General features: G+C 36.1%; 1 protein-coding gene across 2 annotated transcripts in view; it reads left to right on the top strand.

Annotated features, from left to right (window-relative positions):
* The window catches only part of ADGRL2 (adhesion G protein-coupled receptor L2), a 383827-nt gene that overhangs the window by 81797 nt on the left and 283015 nt on the right, over positions 1-19015 (top strand). Inside the window, exon 1 of one of the 2 annotated variants that reach the window (XM_030953165.1) lies at positions 13813-14512. The exons of the other annotated variant lie outside the window; for it this stretch is intronic. The gene's annotated coding sequence lies outside the window, so the exon portion shown is untranslated. Of the gene's footprint in view, positions 1-13812; positions 14513-19015 lie in introns of those variants that run through there. 2 annotated transcript variants of the gene reach the window in all.

Consider the following 19015-nt stretch of genomic DNA (forward strand, 5'->3'; position numbering starts at 1 on the left):
TCGACTGGCCTACTGCCCCTTCTTTACCCTGGTGGACCAGGCAGAATGTGAAGGGCTGGGAGCTGTAAAGAATTAAGAGGAGGACAGTTCTTGGGTCAACTTGCCTGCACAGGGCAAGTTTTTGACTTGTCTACTAAACCCCAGTGTGTTTGGGAGGGCTTCTGAGCATACCTTTGATGCACTGTGTTACACTCTCAGCTGTGCTCTGTAGGGTAGTGGCCAACAAAACTCTGTCCTGCCTGAAAGAGGTTCAAATGCCATGGGGGAACCAGTTCCTTGCTTCCCTGGGTGAGACAGATACCAGCCTCAGGCTTTCCTTTGCAGAGCTGTTTGGGACATTTCAATTCCCGTACCATCTTTCCTTTCCTATGCAAATTGTAAAAGGTAGTCAGGGAATATTGTGTAGTTTCTGTCAAAGGAGGAGAAAGTTTTAAAAGCAACTCATTTCTGTCACACCTTGAGCTGGGAACTACATGGTGCTTTGAGCATTCTGTCAAAGAGGTTTGGTGTACTCATGGTGTGTGTTAAAATTGCTGTGGGAGTATTACTGGTTAAGAATATCTATTAGATGTATATTTAGAGGATGTATTTTAATATCTGCTAGCCTGACTTTATTATTTTTACAATAATAAGACCCAAAATAAATTAGATACTTGCTGAAGCTTTAAAACATTCTTGCAACATAAACATAATGTACAATCTAATTCAGTTCTAAGGTTAGAGCTGAAAAGAAGCAAAAAGAAGAGGTTCCATGTTTCAGTGAAATAAGTTTTGTGCAACAAAGCAGGTGTTTATAGAATGCTGCATTTTAATTCTGTGAAGCTAATATCCCAGTTTATGTTGTTTGGAGTAATAACAGTGTAACACAGAGCTTTAGCAAAGATTTGCAGGTTTCCTTTAGGTCAGTAACAGTTGCTATAAACACATCGGACTATTTTTTTTTTTATTATTATTCTACTCCATCTACATCCTGTAACTGGAGGGGAGCGGAAGGGGAGAGGGTTAACAGCTTTTACAGTTTAGAAGGCTTTTCTTTTTGTCACATTTAAACGAAATATACACAGGTGGCTAGGTGGCACTGTGGATTAATGTACTTCTGAATTAATGTGCCTAGAGTGGCTTGTATCACAAAGTGAGTATATCTGAAGTGCAAGCTTGCTTCCCTTCCTGGATCACCATGTGTGCAGTCACTTGAATTGCATTATTATTTATATCAAAATCAAAAATCCAAACTAATAGACACTGTAATCATGAGAGAATTATATTAATGAACCTCTGTTCTGGAGTTATGTACTGCTTTGCAGACCCTGTGTTTATGCTGAGGCTTGCTATTTATTCTAACTGTAAGAAAGAGAAAGTTCCCTAAACTGCAAACAGTGTTTTAAAAGGAAAAAAAAAAACAAAACAAAACAAGCTTTTCCCGTGTTGTATTTTGAGTTTTATAAGTTACTTTGCCAGCAGTATGGGCACTGAATGTGCTGTGGAAGCACACTAAGGCTGGGAGCTGTGGGTTCCTTTTGAAGCAAGAAGTGTTCAGAATTGCATGCTGTAACTACTGAAATCCAACTATCCCAATCAGGCAGGCAGGCACACATTGCCCAAAGCCATATACAAATTATGCCTCTCTGCAAACCTATTTCAATATAAATATTATCGTTTTTTCAGGGGTAGTCCTTCCACTGCAATAAAATTGATAAATGTAACTCAACAGCAACTTTGATAAAGTTTAATGATTGCAGTAGTCTCTGCCTGAAGCCAGATGAACCTCACTCATTGAAGAAGTTTTGCCCATTTAAAATATTTTGCTTCTCTAAGAAAAGGAAAATACAATGCATATAACCAACAGAACTCAATTATTGCACATTCTTACTCTCCTTTAGTCAACTCCAGAGGTAATAATCACTATAGGGATTTCTAAAAGGTAATTACTGTATATTGCTTAATTATAGTTTATTAAGATCAAACATACTTCAGTATTTAGTTGATGTAACAGGAAAACACAGTCTGTGTTTATAGCTTTAAATGCAAACAGTGCAATCTACACTGAGGCTTAAAAAAATGTGGATTTTAGGGTACAGCAGTTTAGATGTCAAGACTACTGCATTAGCCACCTTCCCCTTTCTAACAGAAAATGCAGTTTCTGTAACCTGAGGCGATAGTTCTTTATAATGCATTGTATATATTCATTCTTGCTCCTTCTTTCCACTAAAGTTGAATGTTGTAACAGAGGGGAATTGATCAGGTACAGGGTATTAACTGCAAGGTATTCTTTCATGTGCAGTATTAGCCAAAGATGTATACAATTAGTTAAAGAAACAACTCTGGAAAGAAGTAAGTGCCTGTAAAAATCAAGCTGATTAAAAAGAAGTACCTAACATCCAACTAGATCTATTTTCCTTAAATTGAAAATGAAAGCTGCCACTTCTACTAAAAGCCCTTGCAGCCAAGAGATTTCACAGCAGTTCAGTTAAAGCCTAGCTAATGAATATAAGTTACTTTGGTGGATTTTAGTTGACTTTGAAATTAAAGTCTGAAACCGTCGGATGCTACTAGCAGAGCTAGACTATAGCAAAATGGACTTAATAAACTCCATTGTGCACTTAGATCCCTAGTGAGATTTGCCTTCCACCCATGACCAATTGGTATTATTTTTGTGGTGACTGGTACTTTTGTCTCTGAGACTGAGATTTCTGGGAGTGATTAGCACTTTTCAGCAGTGATTGACAGGTTGTAGCAGCAATGAGACAATAGGAGGAATCATTAGGAATTCAAATGCAGATTTTTGTTTGCATGCTTTAGTACTGATTTGTGTAGAAGTGAAATCTAGATATGAGGGCAGAAATCAGCTATTATTTCATCCATTTAAAAAAAATACAAAAGGAAAAAGATGCAAATGTGCTAAATAGAAAAAAAAATTAAAAGAGAGCAGGATAGACAATAAGATCACTTTACTGTTAATAAGATTCTTCCACTATGTCAGTTTTGGTGTGAGGTTTTTTTGGGTGGGTTTTTTTTTGGGGGTTTTTTTTTGGTTTGGTTTTTTTTTTTTTTGGTTTGACATTTTTTAGGTTTTTTTTTCTGGAGAATCCTCACTTAAGTGTTTTGTACAAAATGCTGCTCTAAGTTTGTAATAGAAATGGTAGAGTACAGTTTGTAGTAGAAATATTTTTTAATACTGCTGAATTAAAATCCCAACAAAAACTATTATCACTTTGCAGGGGAAATGTGTATGTTGGCGTCATACTGAAGCTTGATAAAACCGTCTCTGTTGCATCTAAACAAGAGACCGTAGGGAAATAATTATAGTGACTGATTCCAAGCATTGACCAGCAATTGATAATTGGCCATAAATAATTAGGAAATAATGGCACGTCAGTGGTGTAAATTATGTAAATTTAGTAGCTATGTCTCTAGATACTGATTGAGTGCTTTGCAAGTGATTTTTCTTATTCAGATTATAAATTTAATATACTGTACATGACAATTTAATCTTGTTTGGCATCAAAGCTACCAAGATAATACAGAATTATACAAGCCTAATCAAAGAGAGAAAAATCAGATGAACATCATTATTTTGGAGAGCTGGTTTAATGGGAGTTGACATTTTCAAAAGAGCATGGATTCTTCCTTTTTTTTTTGAGACAACAATTAATCTGAACTAAGTTTCTGAAGCAGTAGGCTAACAAAAAAAACACTGACTGAAATTATAGATGTGAGTGTGTGCTCACAAGGTATTAAATATTTAAAGTATGATTTTGTATAGCACACTCTGTTTGCATCAAATGATCATAGCCCTGAATTTTTATTCTTAAATTGTGTGCTCTTCAGGGCAAAAGCTGTATTTTTTGTGTTGTGACTAAACTTCAGAGGATTTTGTCATCTTTTCCTCCTCTGTTGATATCAGCAAAGGTCTGTAACTTTAGTACTTTGTATCTTAGTAAAATCAGATTATGTTAAAAACCTCATCATATTAGCTAGGACACATTGCACAGAAATGCATAATGCCTCCCAAGAATATAATTTAGAGCACAAGGGGTTGGGCTTTTGTGAATGCTTCCACTCTATGTAGTCTAGTTTTGTTGGACTTGTTAGCATATGTGCTGAAAGATGTTTCAAAATTGATGACATTTAGTCCTGAGGGTATTTTATCTCATAAACTACTTAGTGTTCACAAAGTGACCATTTTACTATGCATAGTTAAGAAAAATCCTAATATTAATACAAAATAGGAATTGTCCATGAAGTCAGCTAATTCCTAGTTATCAATGCAGTGTAATTTGGAAAAAGCTTCTAAAAAGTTCCAGGTAAGATATTCTGGTGCCAAAGTGGTGACCCAAATAAGTGTGTCTCCAGCATAGTGCACACATTTATGGAGTAGTTATTGCTGCAGTGTCCCACTGCTGCATCAGTGTGGGAAAGGTTTCAACCCTCCTCTCTACCTTCACATTTTCCTTCTTATTAATTGGATTTGGCACCTGGAATCAAACAGAACCTTTGAATCTGCGTTTAACATTCAGCACGTATTTGTCTCCCTCTGAAGCTGGCTTTGCTGCTGTGGGACAGGGAGGGATGCAGTGGCTCAGGGAGGACAGCACACTGTGGATGGGTGGATACGGTGGAGGAAATGGGGGTCTGTGGGTGGAAGGAAGAGCAGGAGAGACACAATGGTGCAAACCAGTGTTACCTTCCAGTGTCCTGCCAGCCCAGCTTGGAGCATCTGCTGCTCCTGTGTGAGCAGCAGCTCCTGCTGCTGCCAGAAATGAAACCACCCTGCCTGTACTTGCCTGCCAGCTCTGCTAAACATTTCTGCTTTTGGTTCCATTAGAGCTAGATACTCACCAAAATGCTGTCAATTCAACATTAATATTAAAATTCAACATTCTATAAAAAGAACAAAAAAGCGCCAAACTCTCCCGCCAGCTAAAGCCTCTCCCTCCGCCTTTGCTTTTAGTGAAGAATAATTTTAAACTCACACCTCTTCTAAGCATGATCTTTATTTAAATTTAAGTTCATTTCTTCCTTTTTTCTTTCATGTGGTTTTATTCATATCTCTGATTAAGAAATAGCTATTTGCTCATTATCACTTTGTATTGGAAGACTTTTTTCCCTTATCTAATTAGTTATAAAAGGCTTTAAAAAAAAAAAAAAGAGTCTGATTGCTCCTTCTGCAATACAGTCTAGACATTCTAAGGGAACTAACTAGGGAAAATTCATATCTGCATTCTAAAAAATAAGGTAATTTTTAAATAACTCCCAAGTTAAAATGGACATATGGTAAGAGATAAAATGTGTAACCTAACCATATAGATATTTAGATTCACACTGCCTTTTTCTGGTTCTGTCAGTGCTTTGTATGGGGAGATAAGGGCAGGCTCATAAGGCTTGTGATTCAGTAGAGGCTATTTCGACAAGTTTCCACTCTGAGATTCTGTTCATCAACCTCTAATTAGCACTTCATCGCTTTCAGCTTTGTGTCACCCAGCTGACTAGAGGAAGATGACACCTCCAACTTGAACTGGGCTTTTTTCCATTTTCTTGGAGCTCATCAAGACATGTGGTGCTTTCTTAAAGTGCAGCTGGTGCTGGCACTTTCATTGTAAATTTAAATCGCTGTGTTTGGAAAAAGGTGATAAGAACAGTTTGTTTCATGTCCCTGGTGTTTAGCCTGAGGCAATTCCCAGCAAATATATTCAAGGCTCCTTCTGGTTTGATCTGCTACACTTTTTTGTATTATTATTATTAATAATAACAATGCTAGAAAATATGTACCTAAAGGAATACTCTGTGCAGTGTATAATTTTTTTCCCACAGACACTAAAGTTTAAAAGAAAACAAGACCCCTTTAAGTTACAATTAAGAAAATTGGCAAAAATATGGAGTTTATATATATGTTTGGAGAAGGAGGAGTCAGGTTTTTGCAAGTTGTGGGGTTTTTTTTACATTTTCTGTAACACATTTTTTGGAGAAAAAGACATTTAATTTTTACTGAGTTCACATTCTGCTCTATTGCTCATGCAATAACATGTACCAGTAATTTATTACATGGAGGTTTTTTTCTGCCTATCCAATTGTTATATTACTTATGAAATAAAGCTAATGAACAATGGTATGTATTTATCTCAAAAGACTTATGCTTATGGAAATATGCTGTGAAAGACAGTTTTCAAAATTTTAGCTGTGTCCATTATACTCTCCTCTTCAATGTTTATTTGTGTACGTTCACGCTGCTAAGATCTGAAGGTGTACTGCTTAATGGATACATTTTCTGCCCTTTAAAGTGTCTGATAAAATGTGTACAGCATTAAGAAAAGGGGCTTTAGAAAAAGAATTTACAGATCAACTTTTCTATTTTTAAATTACTATATAAAGCTTTTTTCTTCTGAATATGTACCCCATATGCACAACTTAGTTATACACTTAACCAAATTAGAGAAATTCCATCTCAAGAGAGCAGCTATTGTATGTTTATTTAGGGGAACTTTTCAAGTTAAAAATAATATTTCATTGTGCTATAGAGCAGGAATTAAAAATCATGTTTGTTAGTCTTTTTCTTTCATTATTTTTACCAACCTTTAGAAGTAGAATTTATCTCAACAAAATTTCTATTAGTTTCTTTGTTATTTAGCTTTTCTGGTTTGCTGCTGTACATTTTAATTCTGTTTGAGACCTCGGTCGTAAGTACTGCAACAATAAAGGGCATTAAAAGTCTGAGAACCTTCTATAAAGGCCTTATGGAGTGAGCAGAGAATTGTCCCTCTCTTCAGCGAGGCAGAAATAAAAGCATACATGAGAAAAATTTAGCTTGATCCAACTTTTAAAAACTGAGCCAACACATTGGCTTAGATCTATTTTTTGCATTCTGACTAATAGTTCTGGTGTAAATTGCCATATTTCCATTGCTATAGAAATTAAACTCTGATTTCTCTGTGTATGGAGAGAGGCAACATATGTAGATAGTGGCACAATCCTGTATTTATGATATTCCATTTTTCTATAAATATAGATGTTCTGTGATTATCAATAGAGCTTCTCATTAAAATTCAGATTTAGATACAAAATGATGCCATTTTTTCTTAATATTTGAAAACCTAAAAATATCTCTATAGCTCTGAAAATCTGTATTTTAGCATTTACATTCAGCAGTTTATTGCAGTAAGAAATATTTCAAACAGAAGGAACAAATTGTTCCATCAAAGTACTCTAATAATTTAGAAGAGCATTTTTTTCCCAGCAAACCAAATATTAGGAATGAAGTTTAATCAAAGATCTAGTGCTCCATTTCCACTGAAGGCAGGAAATAACTGATTATTTCTCTGGGTTTTTGAGAATCAGCCCTGTTAGGAATAAGATTAAGCTCAATTGCAGTCTTGAAGAATTGGCATCCTCTTTACCGCAACCCTGTTACAAATGGTTTTACATTGTGAAAGGCTTCTCTTAATGATTGTTTGCTCTTTTGATGAACTAGCTAATTGTCTGCTGCTCCATTCATCTTAATTCAGACCCATTACCCTTCATTTTTCCTCTCTACCCTTCAGCAGCTCCTGCTATGGCCTCACACTGCTATCACATCCAGCAATGTGAAACCATTTTGCTGTGGTGCCACGAGGAGCCTCCTTGTGCTACGTGCTGAGTAGACGTGAAGTAAATGGACTCTCTCTATTCCACAGACTTTATGGAGCTTTGACTGTTACATTCCCACCTTAATACCCCAAATCCCACTTTGGCAATTTCCTTTGTGCTGTTACTGACTAGCCCTGACTTGGGCACCCCGGGCTCTCAAATTAACCCTTCTCCTCTGGCACTTGAGAGGTTGGGTATGGGCCAAGGTGTGTCCTAGAGAGACACCTGTGACACAGGATGAGGGTTTTTTTACTTTGAGCCCCTGGCTTCTGCCTTCTGCTTCACGACCCCAGATGACAGACAAACTGATTTTGTACATGCAGGAGCACGGGGAAGCCTCTGCACTGATTAGAAAATGCATTTGATGAAGGTTTACCTACAGGGAGTTTCAGGCTGTCAAGTGCATGAATCTCACATTCAATATGTGGGACTTGGCTGATCTGCATCTCTTTGCCTCCATATTGTCTTGGTTTTCTGCCACTGGTAAAACCCTGTGGATGGCAATTCTGAATTTCCCCAAAAAATTCAAACAGAAGATTAGTTATATTCATTTTGGTTTTACCCAGCAGCTGTCAGATCAAAGGTATTTTATAACCTTTGGCTGTATAAATAGTTATATGAATAAGAGTTGTTTGCAGTTTTCACGTATTTTGACTTTCCCTATGTAGTGCACAGCAGTCAACATTTCTGAGAATGGCTAATGTAGGACTGGATGGAGATATCTGCATGGATTGACAATTGGTGATAAATGAGGATCTTCTTATTAACTGGGGATAAGAGATATTTCCTGGTGAGGGCCGAATTCTCCACATAAAGAAAGACAAGAAAAGCAGGGTGGCAGGGACTATGTGTTAGTTGCTAGGCACTTAATTCATCCTCAGACCTCAAGGACTCAGCATGGGGAACAACCGAGATAAATAACTTGCATTGGCTGTGTCATCTCTTGCTTTTGCCAGAAAGTGTCAGTTTTTCTTTTCCTAGTAATAGCACTGATGGCAATTACTATGTTCTAGTGTGTTTGGTAAAGGATAACCATGTATCTATGTATAAATGTATATTAAATGAATGGTGCAAGAAATATTATGATAATGGAAATGTTTGTGTGAGCCAAACCCTATCTGATAAACAGATATGGCTTTTTCTCAGTGTAATTCACCACCACAGTGATAACCCAGCAATATAACCAATATAAGTACAGATATAAAGGTATGAAACAACATATTGTCAGAAGCAATAAAAAAGATTTAGCAATGTGTAAACAGGATAGATCCACAAGAGGCCAAGCATGGCAGTAGTTTATTATACATACCTACCTAACTGAAACTCATACTGAGAAGAATGTAAAAGAGAAAGGAGTGATAAATTGTGATGGTTGTTTTTATTATTCTGCTCTTTAAGAGAGATCTAATTTGGAATTTGCATTTCACAAGAGTTCTGAGTTTTTCGTGAGTCTCATTTTAAGAGCATTTAGCATTTATGTAACTTCTTAATTCATCAAGGTACAAACATGAACTCTAAACAGCTGCAGTAGCAGCTCAGGATGAGAAGGTGTGTGTGCTGCTGTGCCCTAGGTTAGTGCGCCACTAAACAGGGAATAGAAACAGGAATGTGTCCTTTGTCCCCCCTGTGCCAGAGCCAGCTTTGGTATAGCGATGAGCAGGCCCTGTTCACTGCTCTTTATTGGCAGCACAAACCTGCCTAAAGCCATCACAGGGAGATGGGATGACAGTAATACAATTGCTGCTTTTGCTCTCTTTTGTGTAGTGATGCTAGATTAGTAGTTAAAAAAGAAGAATAATAAAAAAAAAGATCCCCAACTGCATGCTTTCCTGAAGCTCTTTCTCAGCATGCACTTGCTCAGAGCTCCAGGAAGCAATCTTACCAGTCCCAGCATTAGCAAATTAAGGTGACACATTTATGCATTATGAGATTGGCTTAAAAATCATAAAATTACAGAACCAGAGGGGAAGGGGAAAAAAAAAAAACAGAGGGGAAGAAAAAAAAAGGCTGTATTTCTTTTCTTTAATAATTTGCTTTCATTTTTATTAGCTATTAGAATGTACTAGAATAGTATTTTAAAACTTTTCCTGACCTCATATTTTAAGAACTAGGGTTCTGAAAAATATTAAGGATTGTGAAATCTTAAACCCATGAGTCTTCAATGCACGCTGCAGCTGAAGTGGGCCAAATGCTCCAGTGGGTCCTGGGGCAGTGCAGGCTCCCAGAGTCGCTGCCATTCTGCACCATCCAAGTGAATCTTTGTGTTTCTGGTATCTCTGGGACACCTCATAGGAAACCTGGCATTTACCACTTGTCGGGGCAGAGTTATATGAAACACACCCAGAACATACACTTATTATTTTCATTGTATGATAAGCATACATCCATTAATAAAGGATCTATAGAAAATGGGTATCATTGACCCAGAGAATAACAGAATAGCAGGCCTTAACTGTAAACTTTAATGTGAGATTATTGTGAAATAATTAAATTGACAGCAAACACCTTTGGCTGTTGGCGATTCATAGTACTTGGGGTATACTTCATTTAAACCCAGTGAAGAGTGTAGTCTTGGTCCTCTTTAAATCAGCCATATGGATTTCTGTGGGAACACGATTTAACCTGTAAGCCTTCCAACTAGCTAAATTATTGAAAAGTATAGAACATGTTCTATCCTATTCCTCTTATGAATTGTATTATGATTTTTTTTACTATATCTGGAGTGCAGGAGGGTGTATTTTCTGAGAGTGGGATGAGAAGATTTTTGGATTTTCTACCATAATGCTTATTTTCTTAGAAAAAAGCATACTCTACTTGATGGTCTGATTTGTATTTAACATGTACAGATCCTGCTGGGGAATTCATTATATGTATACAGATGAGGATAACTCCTCTCGTTCCCTGTGTTGTTTTGATCTTAGTGAAGTTAAGCTTCTGCAAATAAAAACTTACATGTTGGGCTTTTAGCTGTTATGTACATTTACAGTGTGTGTATAAAGGTAAGTTATCTTAATTCTGAGCTCTTTCTGTTTCATAATGTGATTGCCTTACGAACCAGAAACAAGTAGTAATGGCTTAACTGTGCCAACAAAGGACTTCACATGGGGCACAGGTTTGGAAATGAACTTCAGCACAGACCTTGTAGACATCTGAACTCTATAAATCCACAGGTGTTTAAGTAGCCCTAAGGGCTAGGTCAGATAGCAGACTTGTTTCAGTTTGACTTTACAAGGATTTAGTACTGTGTAAACAACACTTGCAAGGTTTTCTCTTTACTGCTGAGTAAAACCAGTAGCAGGAAGAGCAACCTTTGATTTTTGTACCATAAAATACACGGTATTCTTTTATTCCATAAGCAGTGAGATGCTGGCATGATTTTGAGCATGATTACATACAAAGTTAAACTTTCTTAGCCAACAGTTTTGAGACAAGACAATAGAAATTGTACCATTCTTGAAAAGAAATTGCTGCGTAGCTGGAGAGTGTGCTTTGTCTTTCTTTCTTTTTTGATGTCTTTTGTTTGTTGTTGATTGTGGTCTTTGTTTTGGAAGAAGCATTCAAGTCCTTCTGGAGAAAGATAAATTAGGCTGTAGTTTTATATGCGAATGCAGTCTGCAGATCTTAGATCTGTGCATTTCCACCTAAAGTAATGTTGTTGTTAAAATTTTGTAAGCAGATGGGCTTATTTCTCAGTAAAGTAACCCCAAAGCATAAACTAGCTAGCACAGAAATACTGCTGAAACAATGTTGGGAGAAAAAAAGAAAAAAAAAAAGACTAGCTAATGCAGAGTACTGTGAAGAGTGTTCTATTTTTACCCCAAAATCTGGTCTGCTAGCAATAGTGACGGATTTTCATCAGTACCTACAAAACAAAACAAAGCTACAAAAAAAAAAATACCCAAACAGAACCAAAACCAACCAAGCCAAGAAAACAAAACAAAGCAAAAAAAAAAATAAACCCCACCAAAAAAAAAAAAAAAAAAAAAAAAAAAAAACCTCAAAAAACCCTCCACTAAATGACTACCCAGAATAACATGGTAAGTCAGCTTGAATGGGGAAACTAGATCCTATGGTGAAGGCATAGGGAGCTGAAAGGAGTAGAGCACTCAGAGGGAAAAAAAGATGACTGGAACCTGAGTGGATACAGTAATTAGGAACTGGAGAAGGAAATTAAAATCCTTAGGGAATCCAGTATCTGAGAAAAGAACTGAGAGAAATCTATTGAGGTTTATGGGAGGACAATTACTCCAAAAGCTTAATTAACTCACATATGAAGCTTTGTTGAAGCTCCACCTTGTCCTTGTTTTTGCACTAGTGTATGACTCAAGAAAATACAAATAATTTCTTTATTAGTTAATGAAAGTTCCTTGATCGCTGTACTAATCTGTAGGAATGATAGCTGATGATTAATTCTTATGTTTTCCTACAGCATTTTGGTTTCTCCTCTTTTGCTCCTTATTGTTTAAAATAAATTATTTCAGTTGTGCTGTAGCTAACCACAGTGTTTATGATGTGAAACTTTCTTTGCCTAATCAGCACAGAGATTTGCAGTAATATATTGTGGAGATAGCTGGGCGCTTGCTAAATTTCGATGGGAAAAAGAGACATTTGTAATTACCCTCACTGTCCTGGATTGTGCTTTTTGGGAGAAGTTGAGCCAAGTTTTTGCTATTCAGACTTTTCTTTCTGGGTTGAAGTGTTTGTCACAAATGCACACATTGAATCTGGTGTTCTCTGTGCCTTCAAGCTGCTGGTTACCCTGACATCTCTCTGCCACTCCCAAAGTCACAGGTTCCTTTCCCTGTCAGGGACTGCCCATAAGGTACACAAAGGTGTAACTTCCATCGATCCAACTTCGCTGAATTACTGCAAGTGTTTCTTGGAATGTGATGATGCTACAAACGAATTCTGTGGAAACACCCTTACAGCTGCATAAACCAGAAAATAGCAGTATAGCAGTGCTGAGTGGATATTTGAGAGGATTATATGTATATATATATATATATATATATATAATTCAGAAATTTTATCCATCATCAGACAAATGACCAGATTTTGGTTCCTTCAGTTCCCAAAAATACAATCTGAGAAAATTTTAATCTTATCTGGAAGTAGACACAAATTATGAAACCATTCAAAAGATTCTGAATTAAGTCTTATTTTTGTCACCAGTTGATCAATTTTTATTATTGAAAAAAAAGTGTGCAAGTGTGCATTTTTTTTTGTCTGGGAAGCACTTGTTTTGAAGCATTGTAAGCAAAGAATTTTATTTTTCTTTCCTCCCCCCACCCCTTTCCATTCTTCAGATTATTTAAAAAACCTGCCTCTTTAGAAATCACATTAGGTTTGTTGTATGCATTAAATGAAAGGCTTTCAACTTTCAGAGCAGGCTGTATGAACAATTGTCTAGTATGTACATCAACTAGCATCCTACCTAAGTGCAATGAATTTAGTTTGTGTTAATTACAAGGTGCATTTGACTGTGTCTACATGATAGATTAACAGTTCCAAATAACATCATATGCAAATGAAAGGAAAATCCTTTTTATTTTATTTTATGGCACAGTTGAGAAATACAGTGCATTCTGAAAAGAAACAGAAATGCAGCTATGCTTGTGACTCAATAATCTGTATATATCAACAATAAAAGAAAACAATTGAATTTTTACAATGCTTATGCATGGTGGTGTTATCTTAAAATCTGAGTGTTAAAAAATACACTGGAAAACATAAACTAATACACACCATCTTAAACGGTGCATAAGGACATTATTCAATGTTATCCAAATATATTTATAGAAATACTCATAAAAGTATATTTAGATCTCATTTGTGGATTTCAAAATAGTTTATAGTGTCTTATGGTGTGTTTTCTGTTTTGGTTTGTTTGTTTGGGTTTTTTTTAGTTTGGTTGTTTTGGTGGGTTTTGTTTGTTTGTTTGGATTGGGTTTTTTGTAATTTTTGTGTTATTAATCAATGGAAAATCTTCATACATTCTACTTTAAATTCAAGAGAAAAAATTACATTAATATTTTGCTAGTACTTGTCTACTGCTTTCAAAAAATTCTGCGGTTCAGCAGGGTTCACTAACAGTTCAGGTCTAGTCTCACAATTACACTCTTTCTTTTTGTTGTTGGTTTTTTTGGGTTTTTTGTTTGTTTGTTTTGGAGGGTTTTTTGTTGTTGTTGTTTTGGTTTTTTTGTTGGTTTGGTTAGATAAATTATATGATAGAGAATCATAAAATTGAATAAAAATATAAGACTCATCTTTTCCACTGATATTTCATATGCTTGAGTTGATAATTGTAAAGATCGTGATGCTCTCAAGCATTATTATGATTAGGATTATGTAAAGTGGCTACAACAAATGGTGTATTCATGAGCTGAGTGTTTTAACAAGGGCTGCAAGTTTGCCATAAACAGACTTTGTTGTAAGGCAGCCTATGGAGAGCTAATATAGAGTATTTTGCATTTCCCCCCAGGTACCCCAGGCTGAACTCTGTACAGTGGTCACTGCAGAGGGGAGGATGTGGTATTTTTAACAGGGTTAAGTGTAGTTGGTCTGGATTTTCTGGCTGTTAATATGGGAGCAGTTGGATCTATTAACTGGTGTTATTACTCTACCTTGCAGCCAGAGATATTCTTCAATTCTCTGTCAAGAATAAACATACTGCCTCCCCTGCTTTCGCCTCAGCTTTTTCAAGAGGGGCTAGCATTTGATGCTCTGTTTTTCAGGAACTCCTTGCTTGGATAGGTGATGAGGTTGCTGAGGTTTTTTTTGTACTAGAAAAAGAACCTAAAAATGTTTAAGACCACAGAGATACACTGAGGAGGAGATTAAAATATTCCTACTGCATTGTGAGGCTGTGTACTTAGAGCCAGAGCTTCATGTGGTAAGTGGCTTTAACCATGAAATAAGCAAGCTGCATTGCATAAAGGTATAGCAATAAAACGGTTTCATTAGGAAGAAAGAGAAATACAAATGTAAGACAAGACAAAATGTTTCTCAATTAAAAGGACTTAATATTGCACTGTGTGTTTTAATGAATAGTACGCTTGGACAGCAAAATATTGAAGGGCCTGTGTTGTTATAAGGATATATGATTTTCATGTTTCTGTGATTTCTTCTTTCTATTTCATTGGCTACTTGCCTATCTTTAATTTGGTGTTAAAAATTTTGCCTTATGAATTATTAAGATAGAACATTTTTATTAATGTTTCTCAGAACTGCTTTCTTAGTACGATACATCAAAGTAAAAATGAGGTTGAGACCAATCCTTGAAATTCATGGAAACACATTGACATTGGAAAAATACCATAAAAATAAATCTGGCTTTCCAGTCGTCTAGTAAGCTATGGGATAAGGAATTTCAAAGATTGATGTATCTTTAAACCAAAAGAAAGTGTAGTCCTTTTTTGTTATCTTTAGGATAACCAAGTCACAAATACAGAGAGTTCTGTAATTTATGGTTTAGTTTAGTTGCATCTCTAATTAAAAGGAAGCACAAAGTGCATTTTTAAGTTCACTTTGTTTGAAGGAGAATAGGCAAACCCTTTCTTAAAAAACTTCTCTTTCTTCACACAACTTGCAGCTCTAAGAGCTCTGAAAGGATCTGAAATTAGTTGATAGAAAGTGGCTCCCCATAACTAATTCTAGCTGGGAGGGCACTGCCATTTCAGTCTTTTGTATTGTATTTCTATTTTTTAAAAGATAAGGAGAAATCAGAATGCTAATCAACTGGGGCTGCCAGAAAAATATATTAAAAAAACTAGAAAAGCTAGGCAGAGATTTTAATGTCTGCGGCCTCACCAAAGGAAAGGAACTAAAAAACTGTTCTGTTTTAATAATTTTGCATTAGTTTAGGTTTCTGGTTCCAAAACTAGCAAAATGGGTCATCTTGTGGTTTGATCATTGTGTGCTGCGTGCTAGCCTAAAGACTCTCTGGTTTTGTAGAAGGGTCTATTTTTTAATAGGTATCATGAAATAATTTACAGGACTGATCAGAGAGACTCTTCTTGTGTTCGTCATAACACTAATTTTTCTTAATGTTTCAAAGGTTACTTGCTTGTGAAAAGACTGCACTTGAGTGTTCACTACAATTCTCTGAATGCTGCCTCTGCTATCATTCATCTGTGCTTAGTTCTATCTTGCTATGATGTCTTCTTGCTTATTTTCCATTTCCATTGTACAAAATGGTCTTTGGCAATTAGCAGTGCTAGGCTTTTTAAGCTGGTATGTATATATATGTATGTGTGTGTGTGTGTATATAGATATATATTTCTATCAGAAAACTGTCATCAAATTAAAAAAAAAAAAGAAAGCATGCACATCATTATCACTGTGCATGGGAAACTGGTTATATGAGGCCAGTATTTGATTTGAGAGAAAAAAATTAGTTGAATTTTGATGCAGGTAAATAGCACCTTTCTTAAAATCAAAATGACCTTGTGTAAATGTACTTCAGAAATTCACCCAGGTAAAATAACAGGTACAAGAATTCAGTAACTACAGTGCATTTTACAAGATTGTATTTTCATTAAATTGATCACAATTTTGCCCTCTATTTTTTTCCATGTATGGGGTGGAGTAGATTAACAATTTCCATTTTTAAAATGTTCTTGCTTTATAAATTAGTTCCCTTTCTTTCAGCTTTTATACTCCACGCTCCAGATAATAAATGTGCTCACAAAAGACTTGTCTGAAATAATGAAGCTGTTAAAGAACATTGTAATTTTTTACTTTAATAAAATTAATCTGGCCCTGTAAACCATTGGAAGGCAAACTTGCTCTTAGAATGCATCACAGTACCACGTTTGTGACACTGATAGATAACTATTAACTCCTTTTAAGCTTTAAAATGCTTCAGAATGCCAGAGTAAAGAATCTGAAACTGCAGATCTTATTCAAATGAATCAGGATAGAGCAGATGGTTGAAGAAGGCACACAAGCAAGAAGTAAATCTCCTGTTCTCCCTTTCTGATTGCTTTGCCCACAGAGGAATAATGATTCAAAGAAAATCAGTAATCATGGCGGTTGCCATTAGCATATTCCCAATAAGAGAGCTTACATGAAAATTCCCAGAGAAAATGAATGGCTGCTAGTATAGATCAGTGTGCAAATAGTGCATTTCCAGCTGCCTCCCAAAACATAGATTTTTCCAAGACATTTAGAATTGAAGTTAGAAAAACTGAACTAAAAGAATTGTGCATTTGCTTACAGAAGAGATGGATATTTTATTAAGCTAGCAATACAGCTATATTTAACACCCATGTCAGATGTTGAGCTGAGTAGTCTCAAAAGTGTCCTGTCCTTAAAATGAAGGTATCAGCCACCCTTCAATAAAATACAGCGAGAACCTTTTCCTGCTTGGTTGTCTGGAGAGCATGTGCAAACTGCTGTAAATCCCTTCCCCGACATGTTTTCTGATTGCATTATTGTGAACGCATGTGGTAAATGTCTGCTTTCTTGTTGCTTCACACAAGTTATTAAGTTGTTCACAAATCAGTGGCAAAGCAAAACATTTTCTCAAAGTGTTGTGGAAGGAGCACTAACCTAGATAAATGGGTGTTTTCTTGTCTGTCCATAAGCAATGGGAAGCCCATTAGCCAGTGTAAATGAGCATAGCGCTATCGGAATAGTCAAGCTGCCGCCTTTCATTTGTATGGAATTAGGATTTTCGCTTGGCATATTTCAAAATGAGAGGAAATTCAAGAATTGCACGCAGGATTGTCACATCCTTCTACTTAATAAAGTTAAGAAAGTAATGTAACATTGTGTTATTCTCATTCACTTTAATTTCATCGTGAGGCAAAGTCTAAATCATCTCTGCGCTGGGCTCTGGATTAGGCAGTCAGCTGCCATTGTTGAAACTGGAAAATGCATGTCTAATTTCTTGTGTGCCAGGCTGAATGTGTATCTCCTATTGGTTCCAAACAAAACAACAGACCAACAGTCACTAAAATAAGTGCCATCACCTAGATGGTTGATAAATCTCCTTAGAAAAGCAGCCATGAGACATATTATTGACAGGTTTTGTTGCTGAAATAAGAGAGAAACTAGGTAAGGGTGACCATGTTCCTGCAGATGCCATCATTGATTGTGCCAGCAGGAGGCAAATGGTTAAAGGATTCAATGGAAACTGTCACAATAGTTTCAATTTTATTATTGAAGCTCAAACTTTCAGAGGCAGTGGACAGATTGCCTTCATTTTTCATCCATGAAACATCTTCAACATTTCCGAAAAAAACCTAAAAATCTTTTAAACTAGCTCTGCAGCCAATAATGCCTTTTATATATACTAAGGTGGTAGAAACCATTAATAAAATGCCTGTCAACAGCACATCTCCCTTTTCTCTTTAGCAAAAAAGGGAGAAATCATTAATTACAGTTTCTGTCACACACAAAAGACATGTTTTTTTGTTCTGGTCTTTTAGCACTTTAACAGCATGAATTCACCTAGTGGCCACCTATTCTGCAAAATTTGAAAAGGGATGTGTCCTTATCCATCTACGCAAAACCTTCTGAAGACATTGCATGTGTCTGCCTGGGCAACAAATGCAGTGTTTTGGGTTGACACTGAAAAGAAGGATTATGAATATGGATAGGATGCAAATACTCCATCTATCTTAATCAGAATACAGGAATTCAAGCTGTTGTAGAAGGAGGGGGAAGGAAGGGGGAGAAAACCTTAGAAACCTAAGCTGTAGGGGCCTGATTCTGCTCTTACTGCTGTCAGCAGGAGTTTTACTACTGAAGGTATTAAGGTCAGGATTGGGCAGTAAATTTACAGGATCTTTTGTGGGGTTGTCATTTTACACACAGGTCTGCCAGACACATTGACTTTGATTGAGATTGCTTGCTCTGCTCAACTCACATGTATTTTAAGTATTTGCTGGAAGGTGGACTTAAAAATCACTGCTTGCTTGCTCATTTATCACATTTGAAAAGTATATAATTGTGTACCTTTTTCATATATAAATATTTTTTAAAAAATCACGTGTTTCAAATTTGAAAGGAATGCATAGGGAGTTATAAGCAATAACAGTTTTGGGGGCAGATAGTGTTATTTCAAGTTATCTAACCAGGATAATAATGTCAACAAAAAGGTCTCCAGTTTCTAGGTTTTTCCCAGCTCACCATTTCCTAACATTTAGTGGATGCTGTGGTGCATGTAAAAGCAGAATACTAACAAAATAGCTTCTAAATTTTTTTTTCAATTTCATTTATTTCTGTAAACTTTGAGAATTGCATTTTTGTAAGTTTTGTTTTTGTTCTGCGCTATCTAAATATTTTGTGAAACTCATAGAGAGGATTCCTCTCTCTTTTGAAAGAAGTCATCACTGAAATCTGGCAAATCATAAATCAAAATGTTTTCATTGTGAGCATATGAGACTTT

Source organism: Camarhynchus parvulus, chromosome 8, assembly GCF_901933205.1.
Source record: "Camarhynchus parvulus chromosome 8, STF_HiC, whole genome shotgun sequence".
NCBI lineage: Eukaryota > Metazoa > Chordata > Aves > Passeriformes > Thraupidae > Camarhynchus > Camarhynchus parvulus.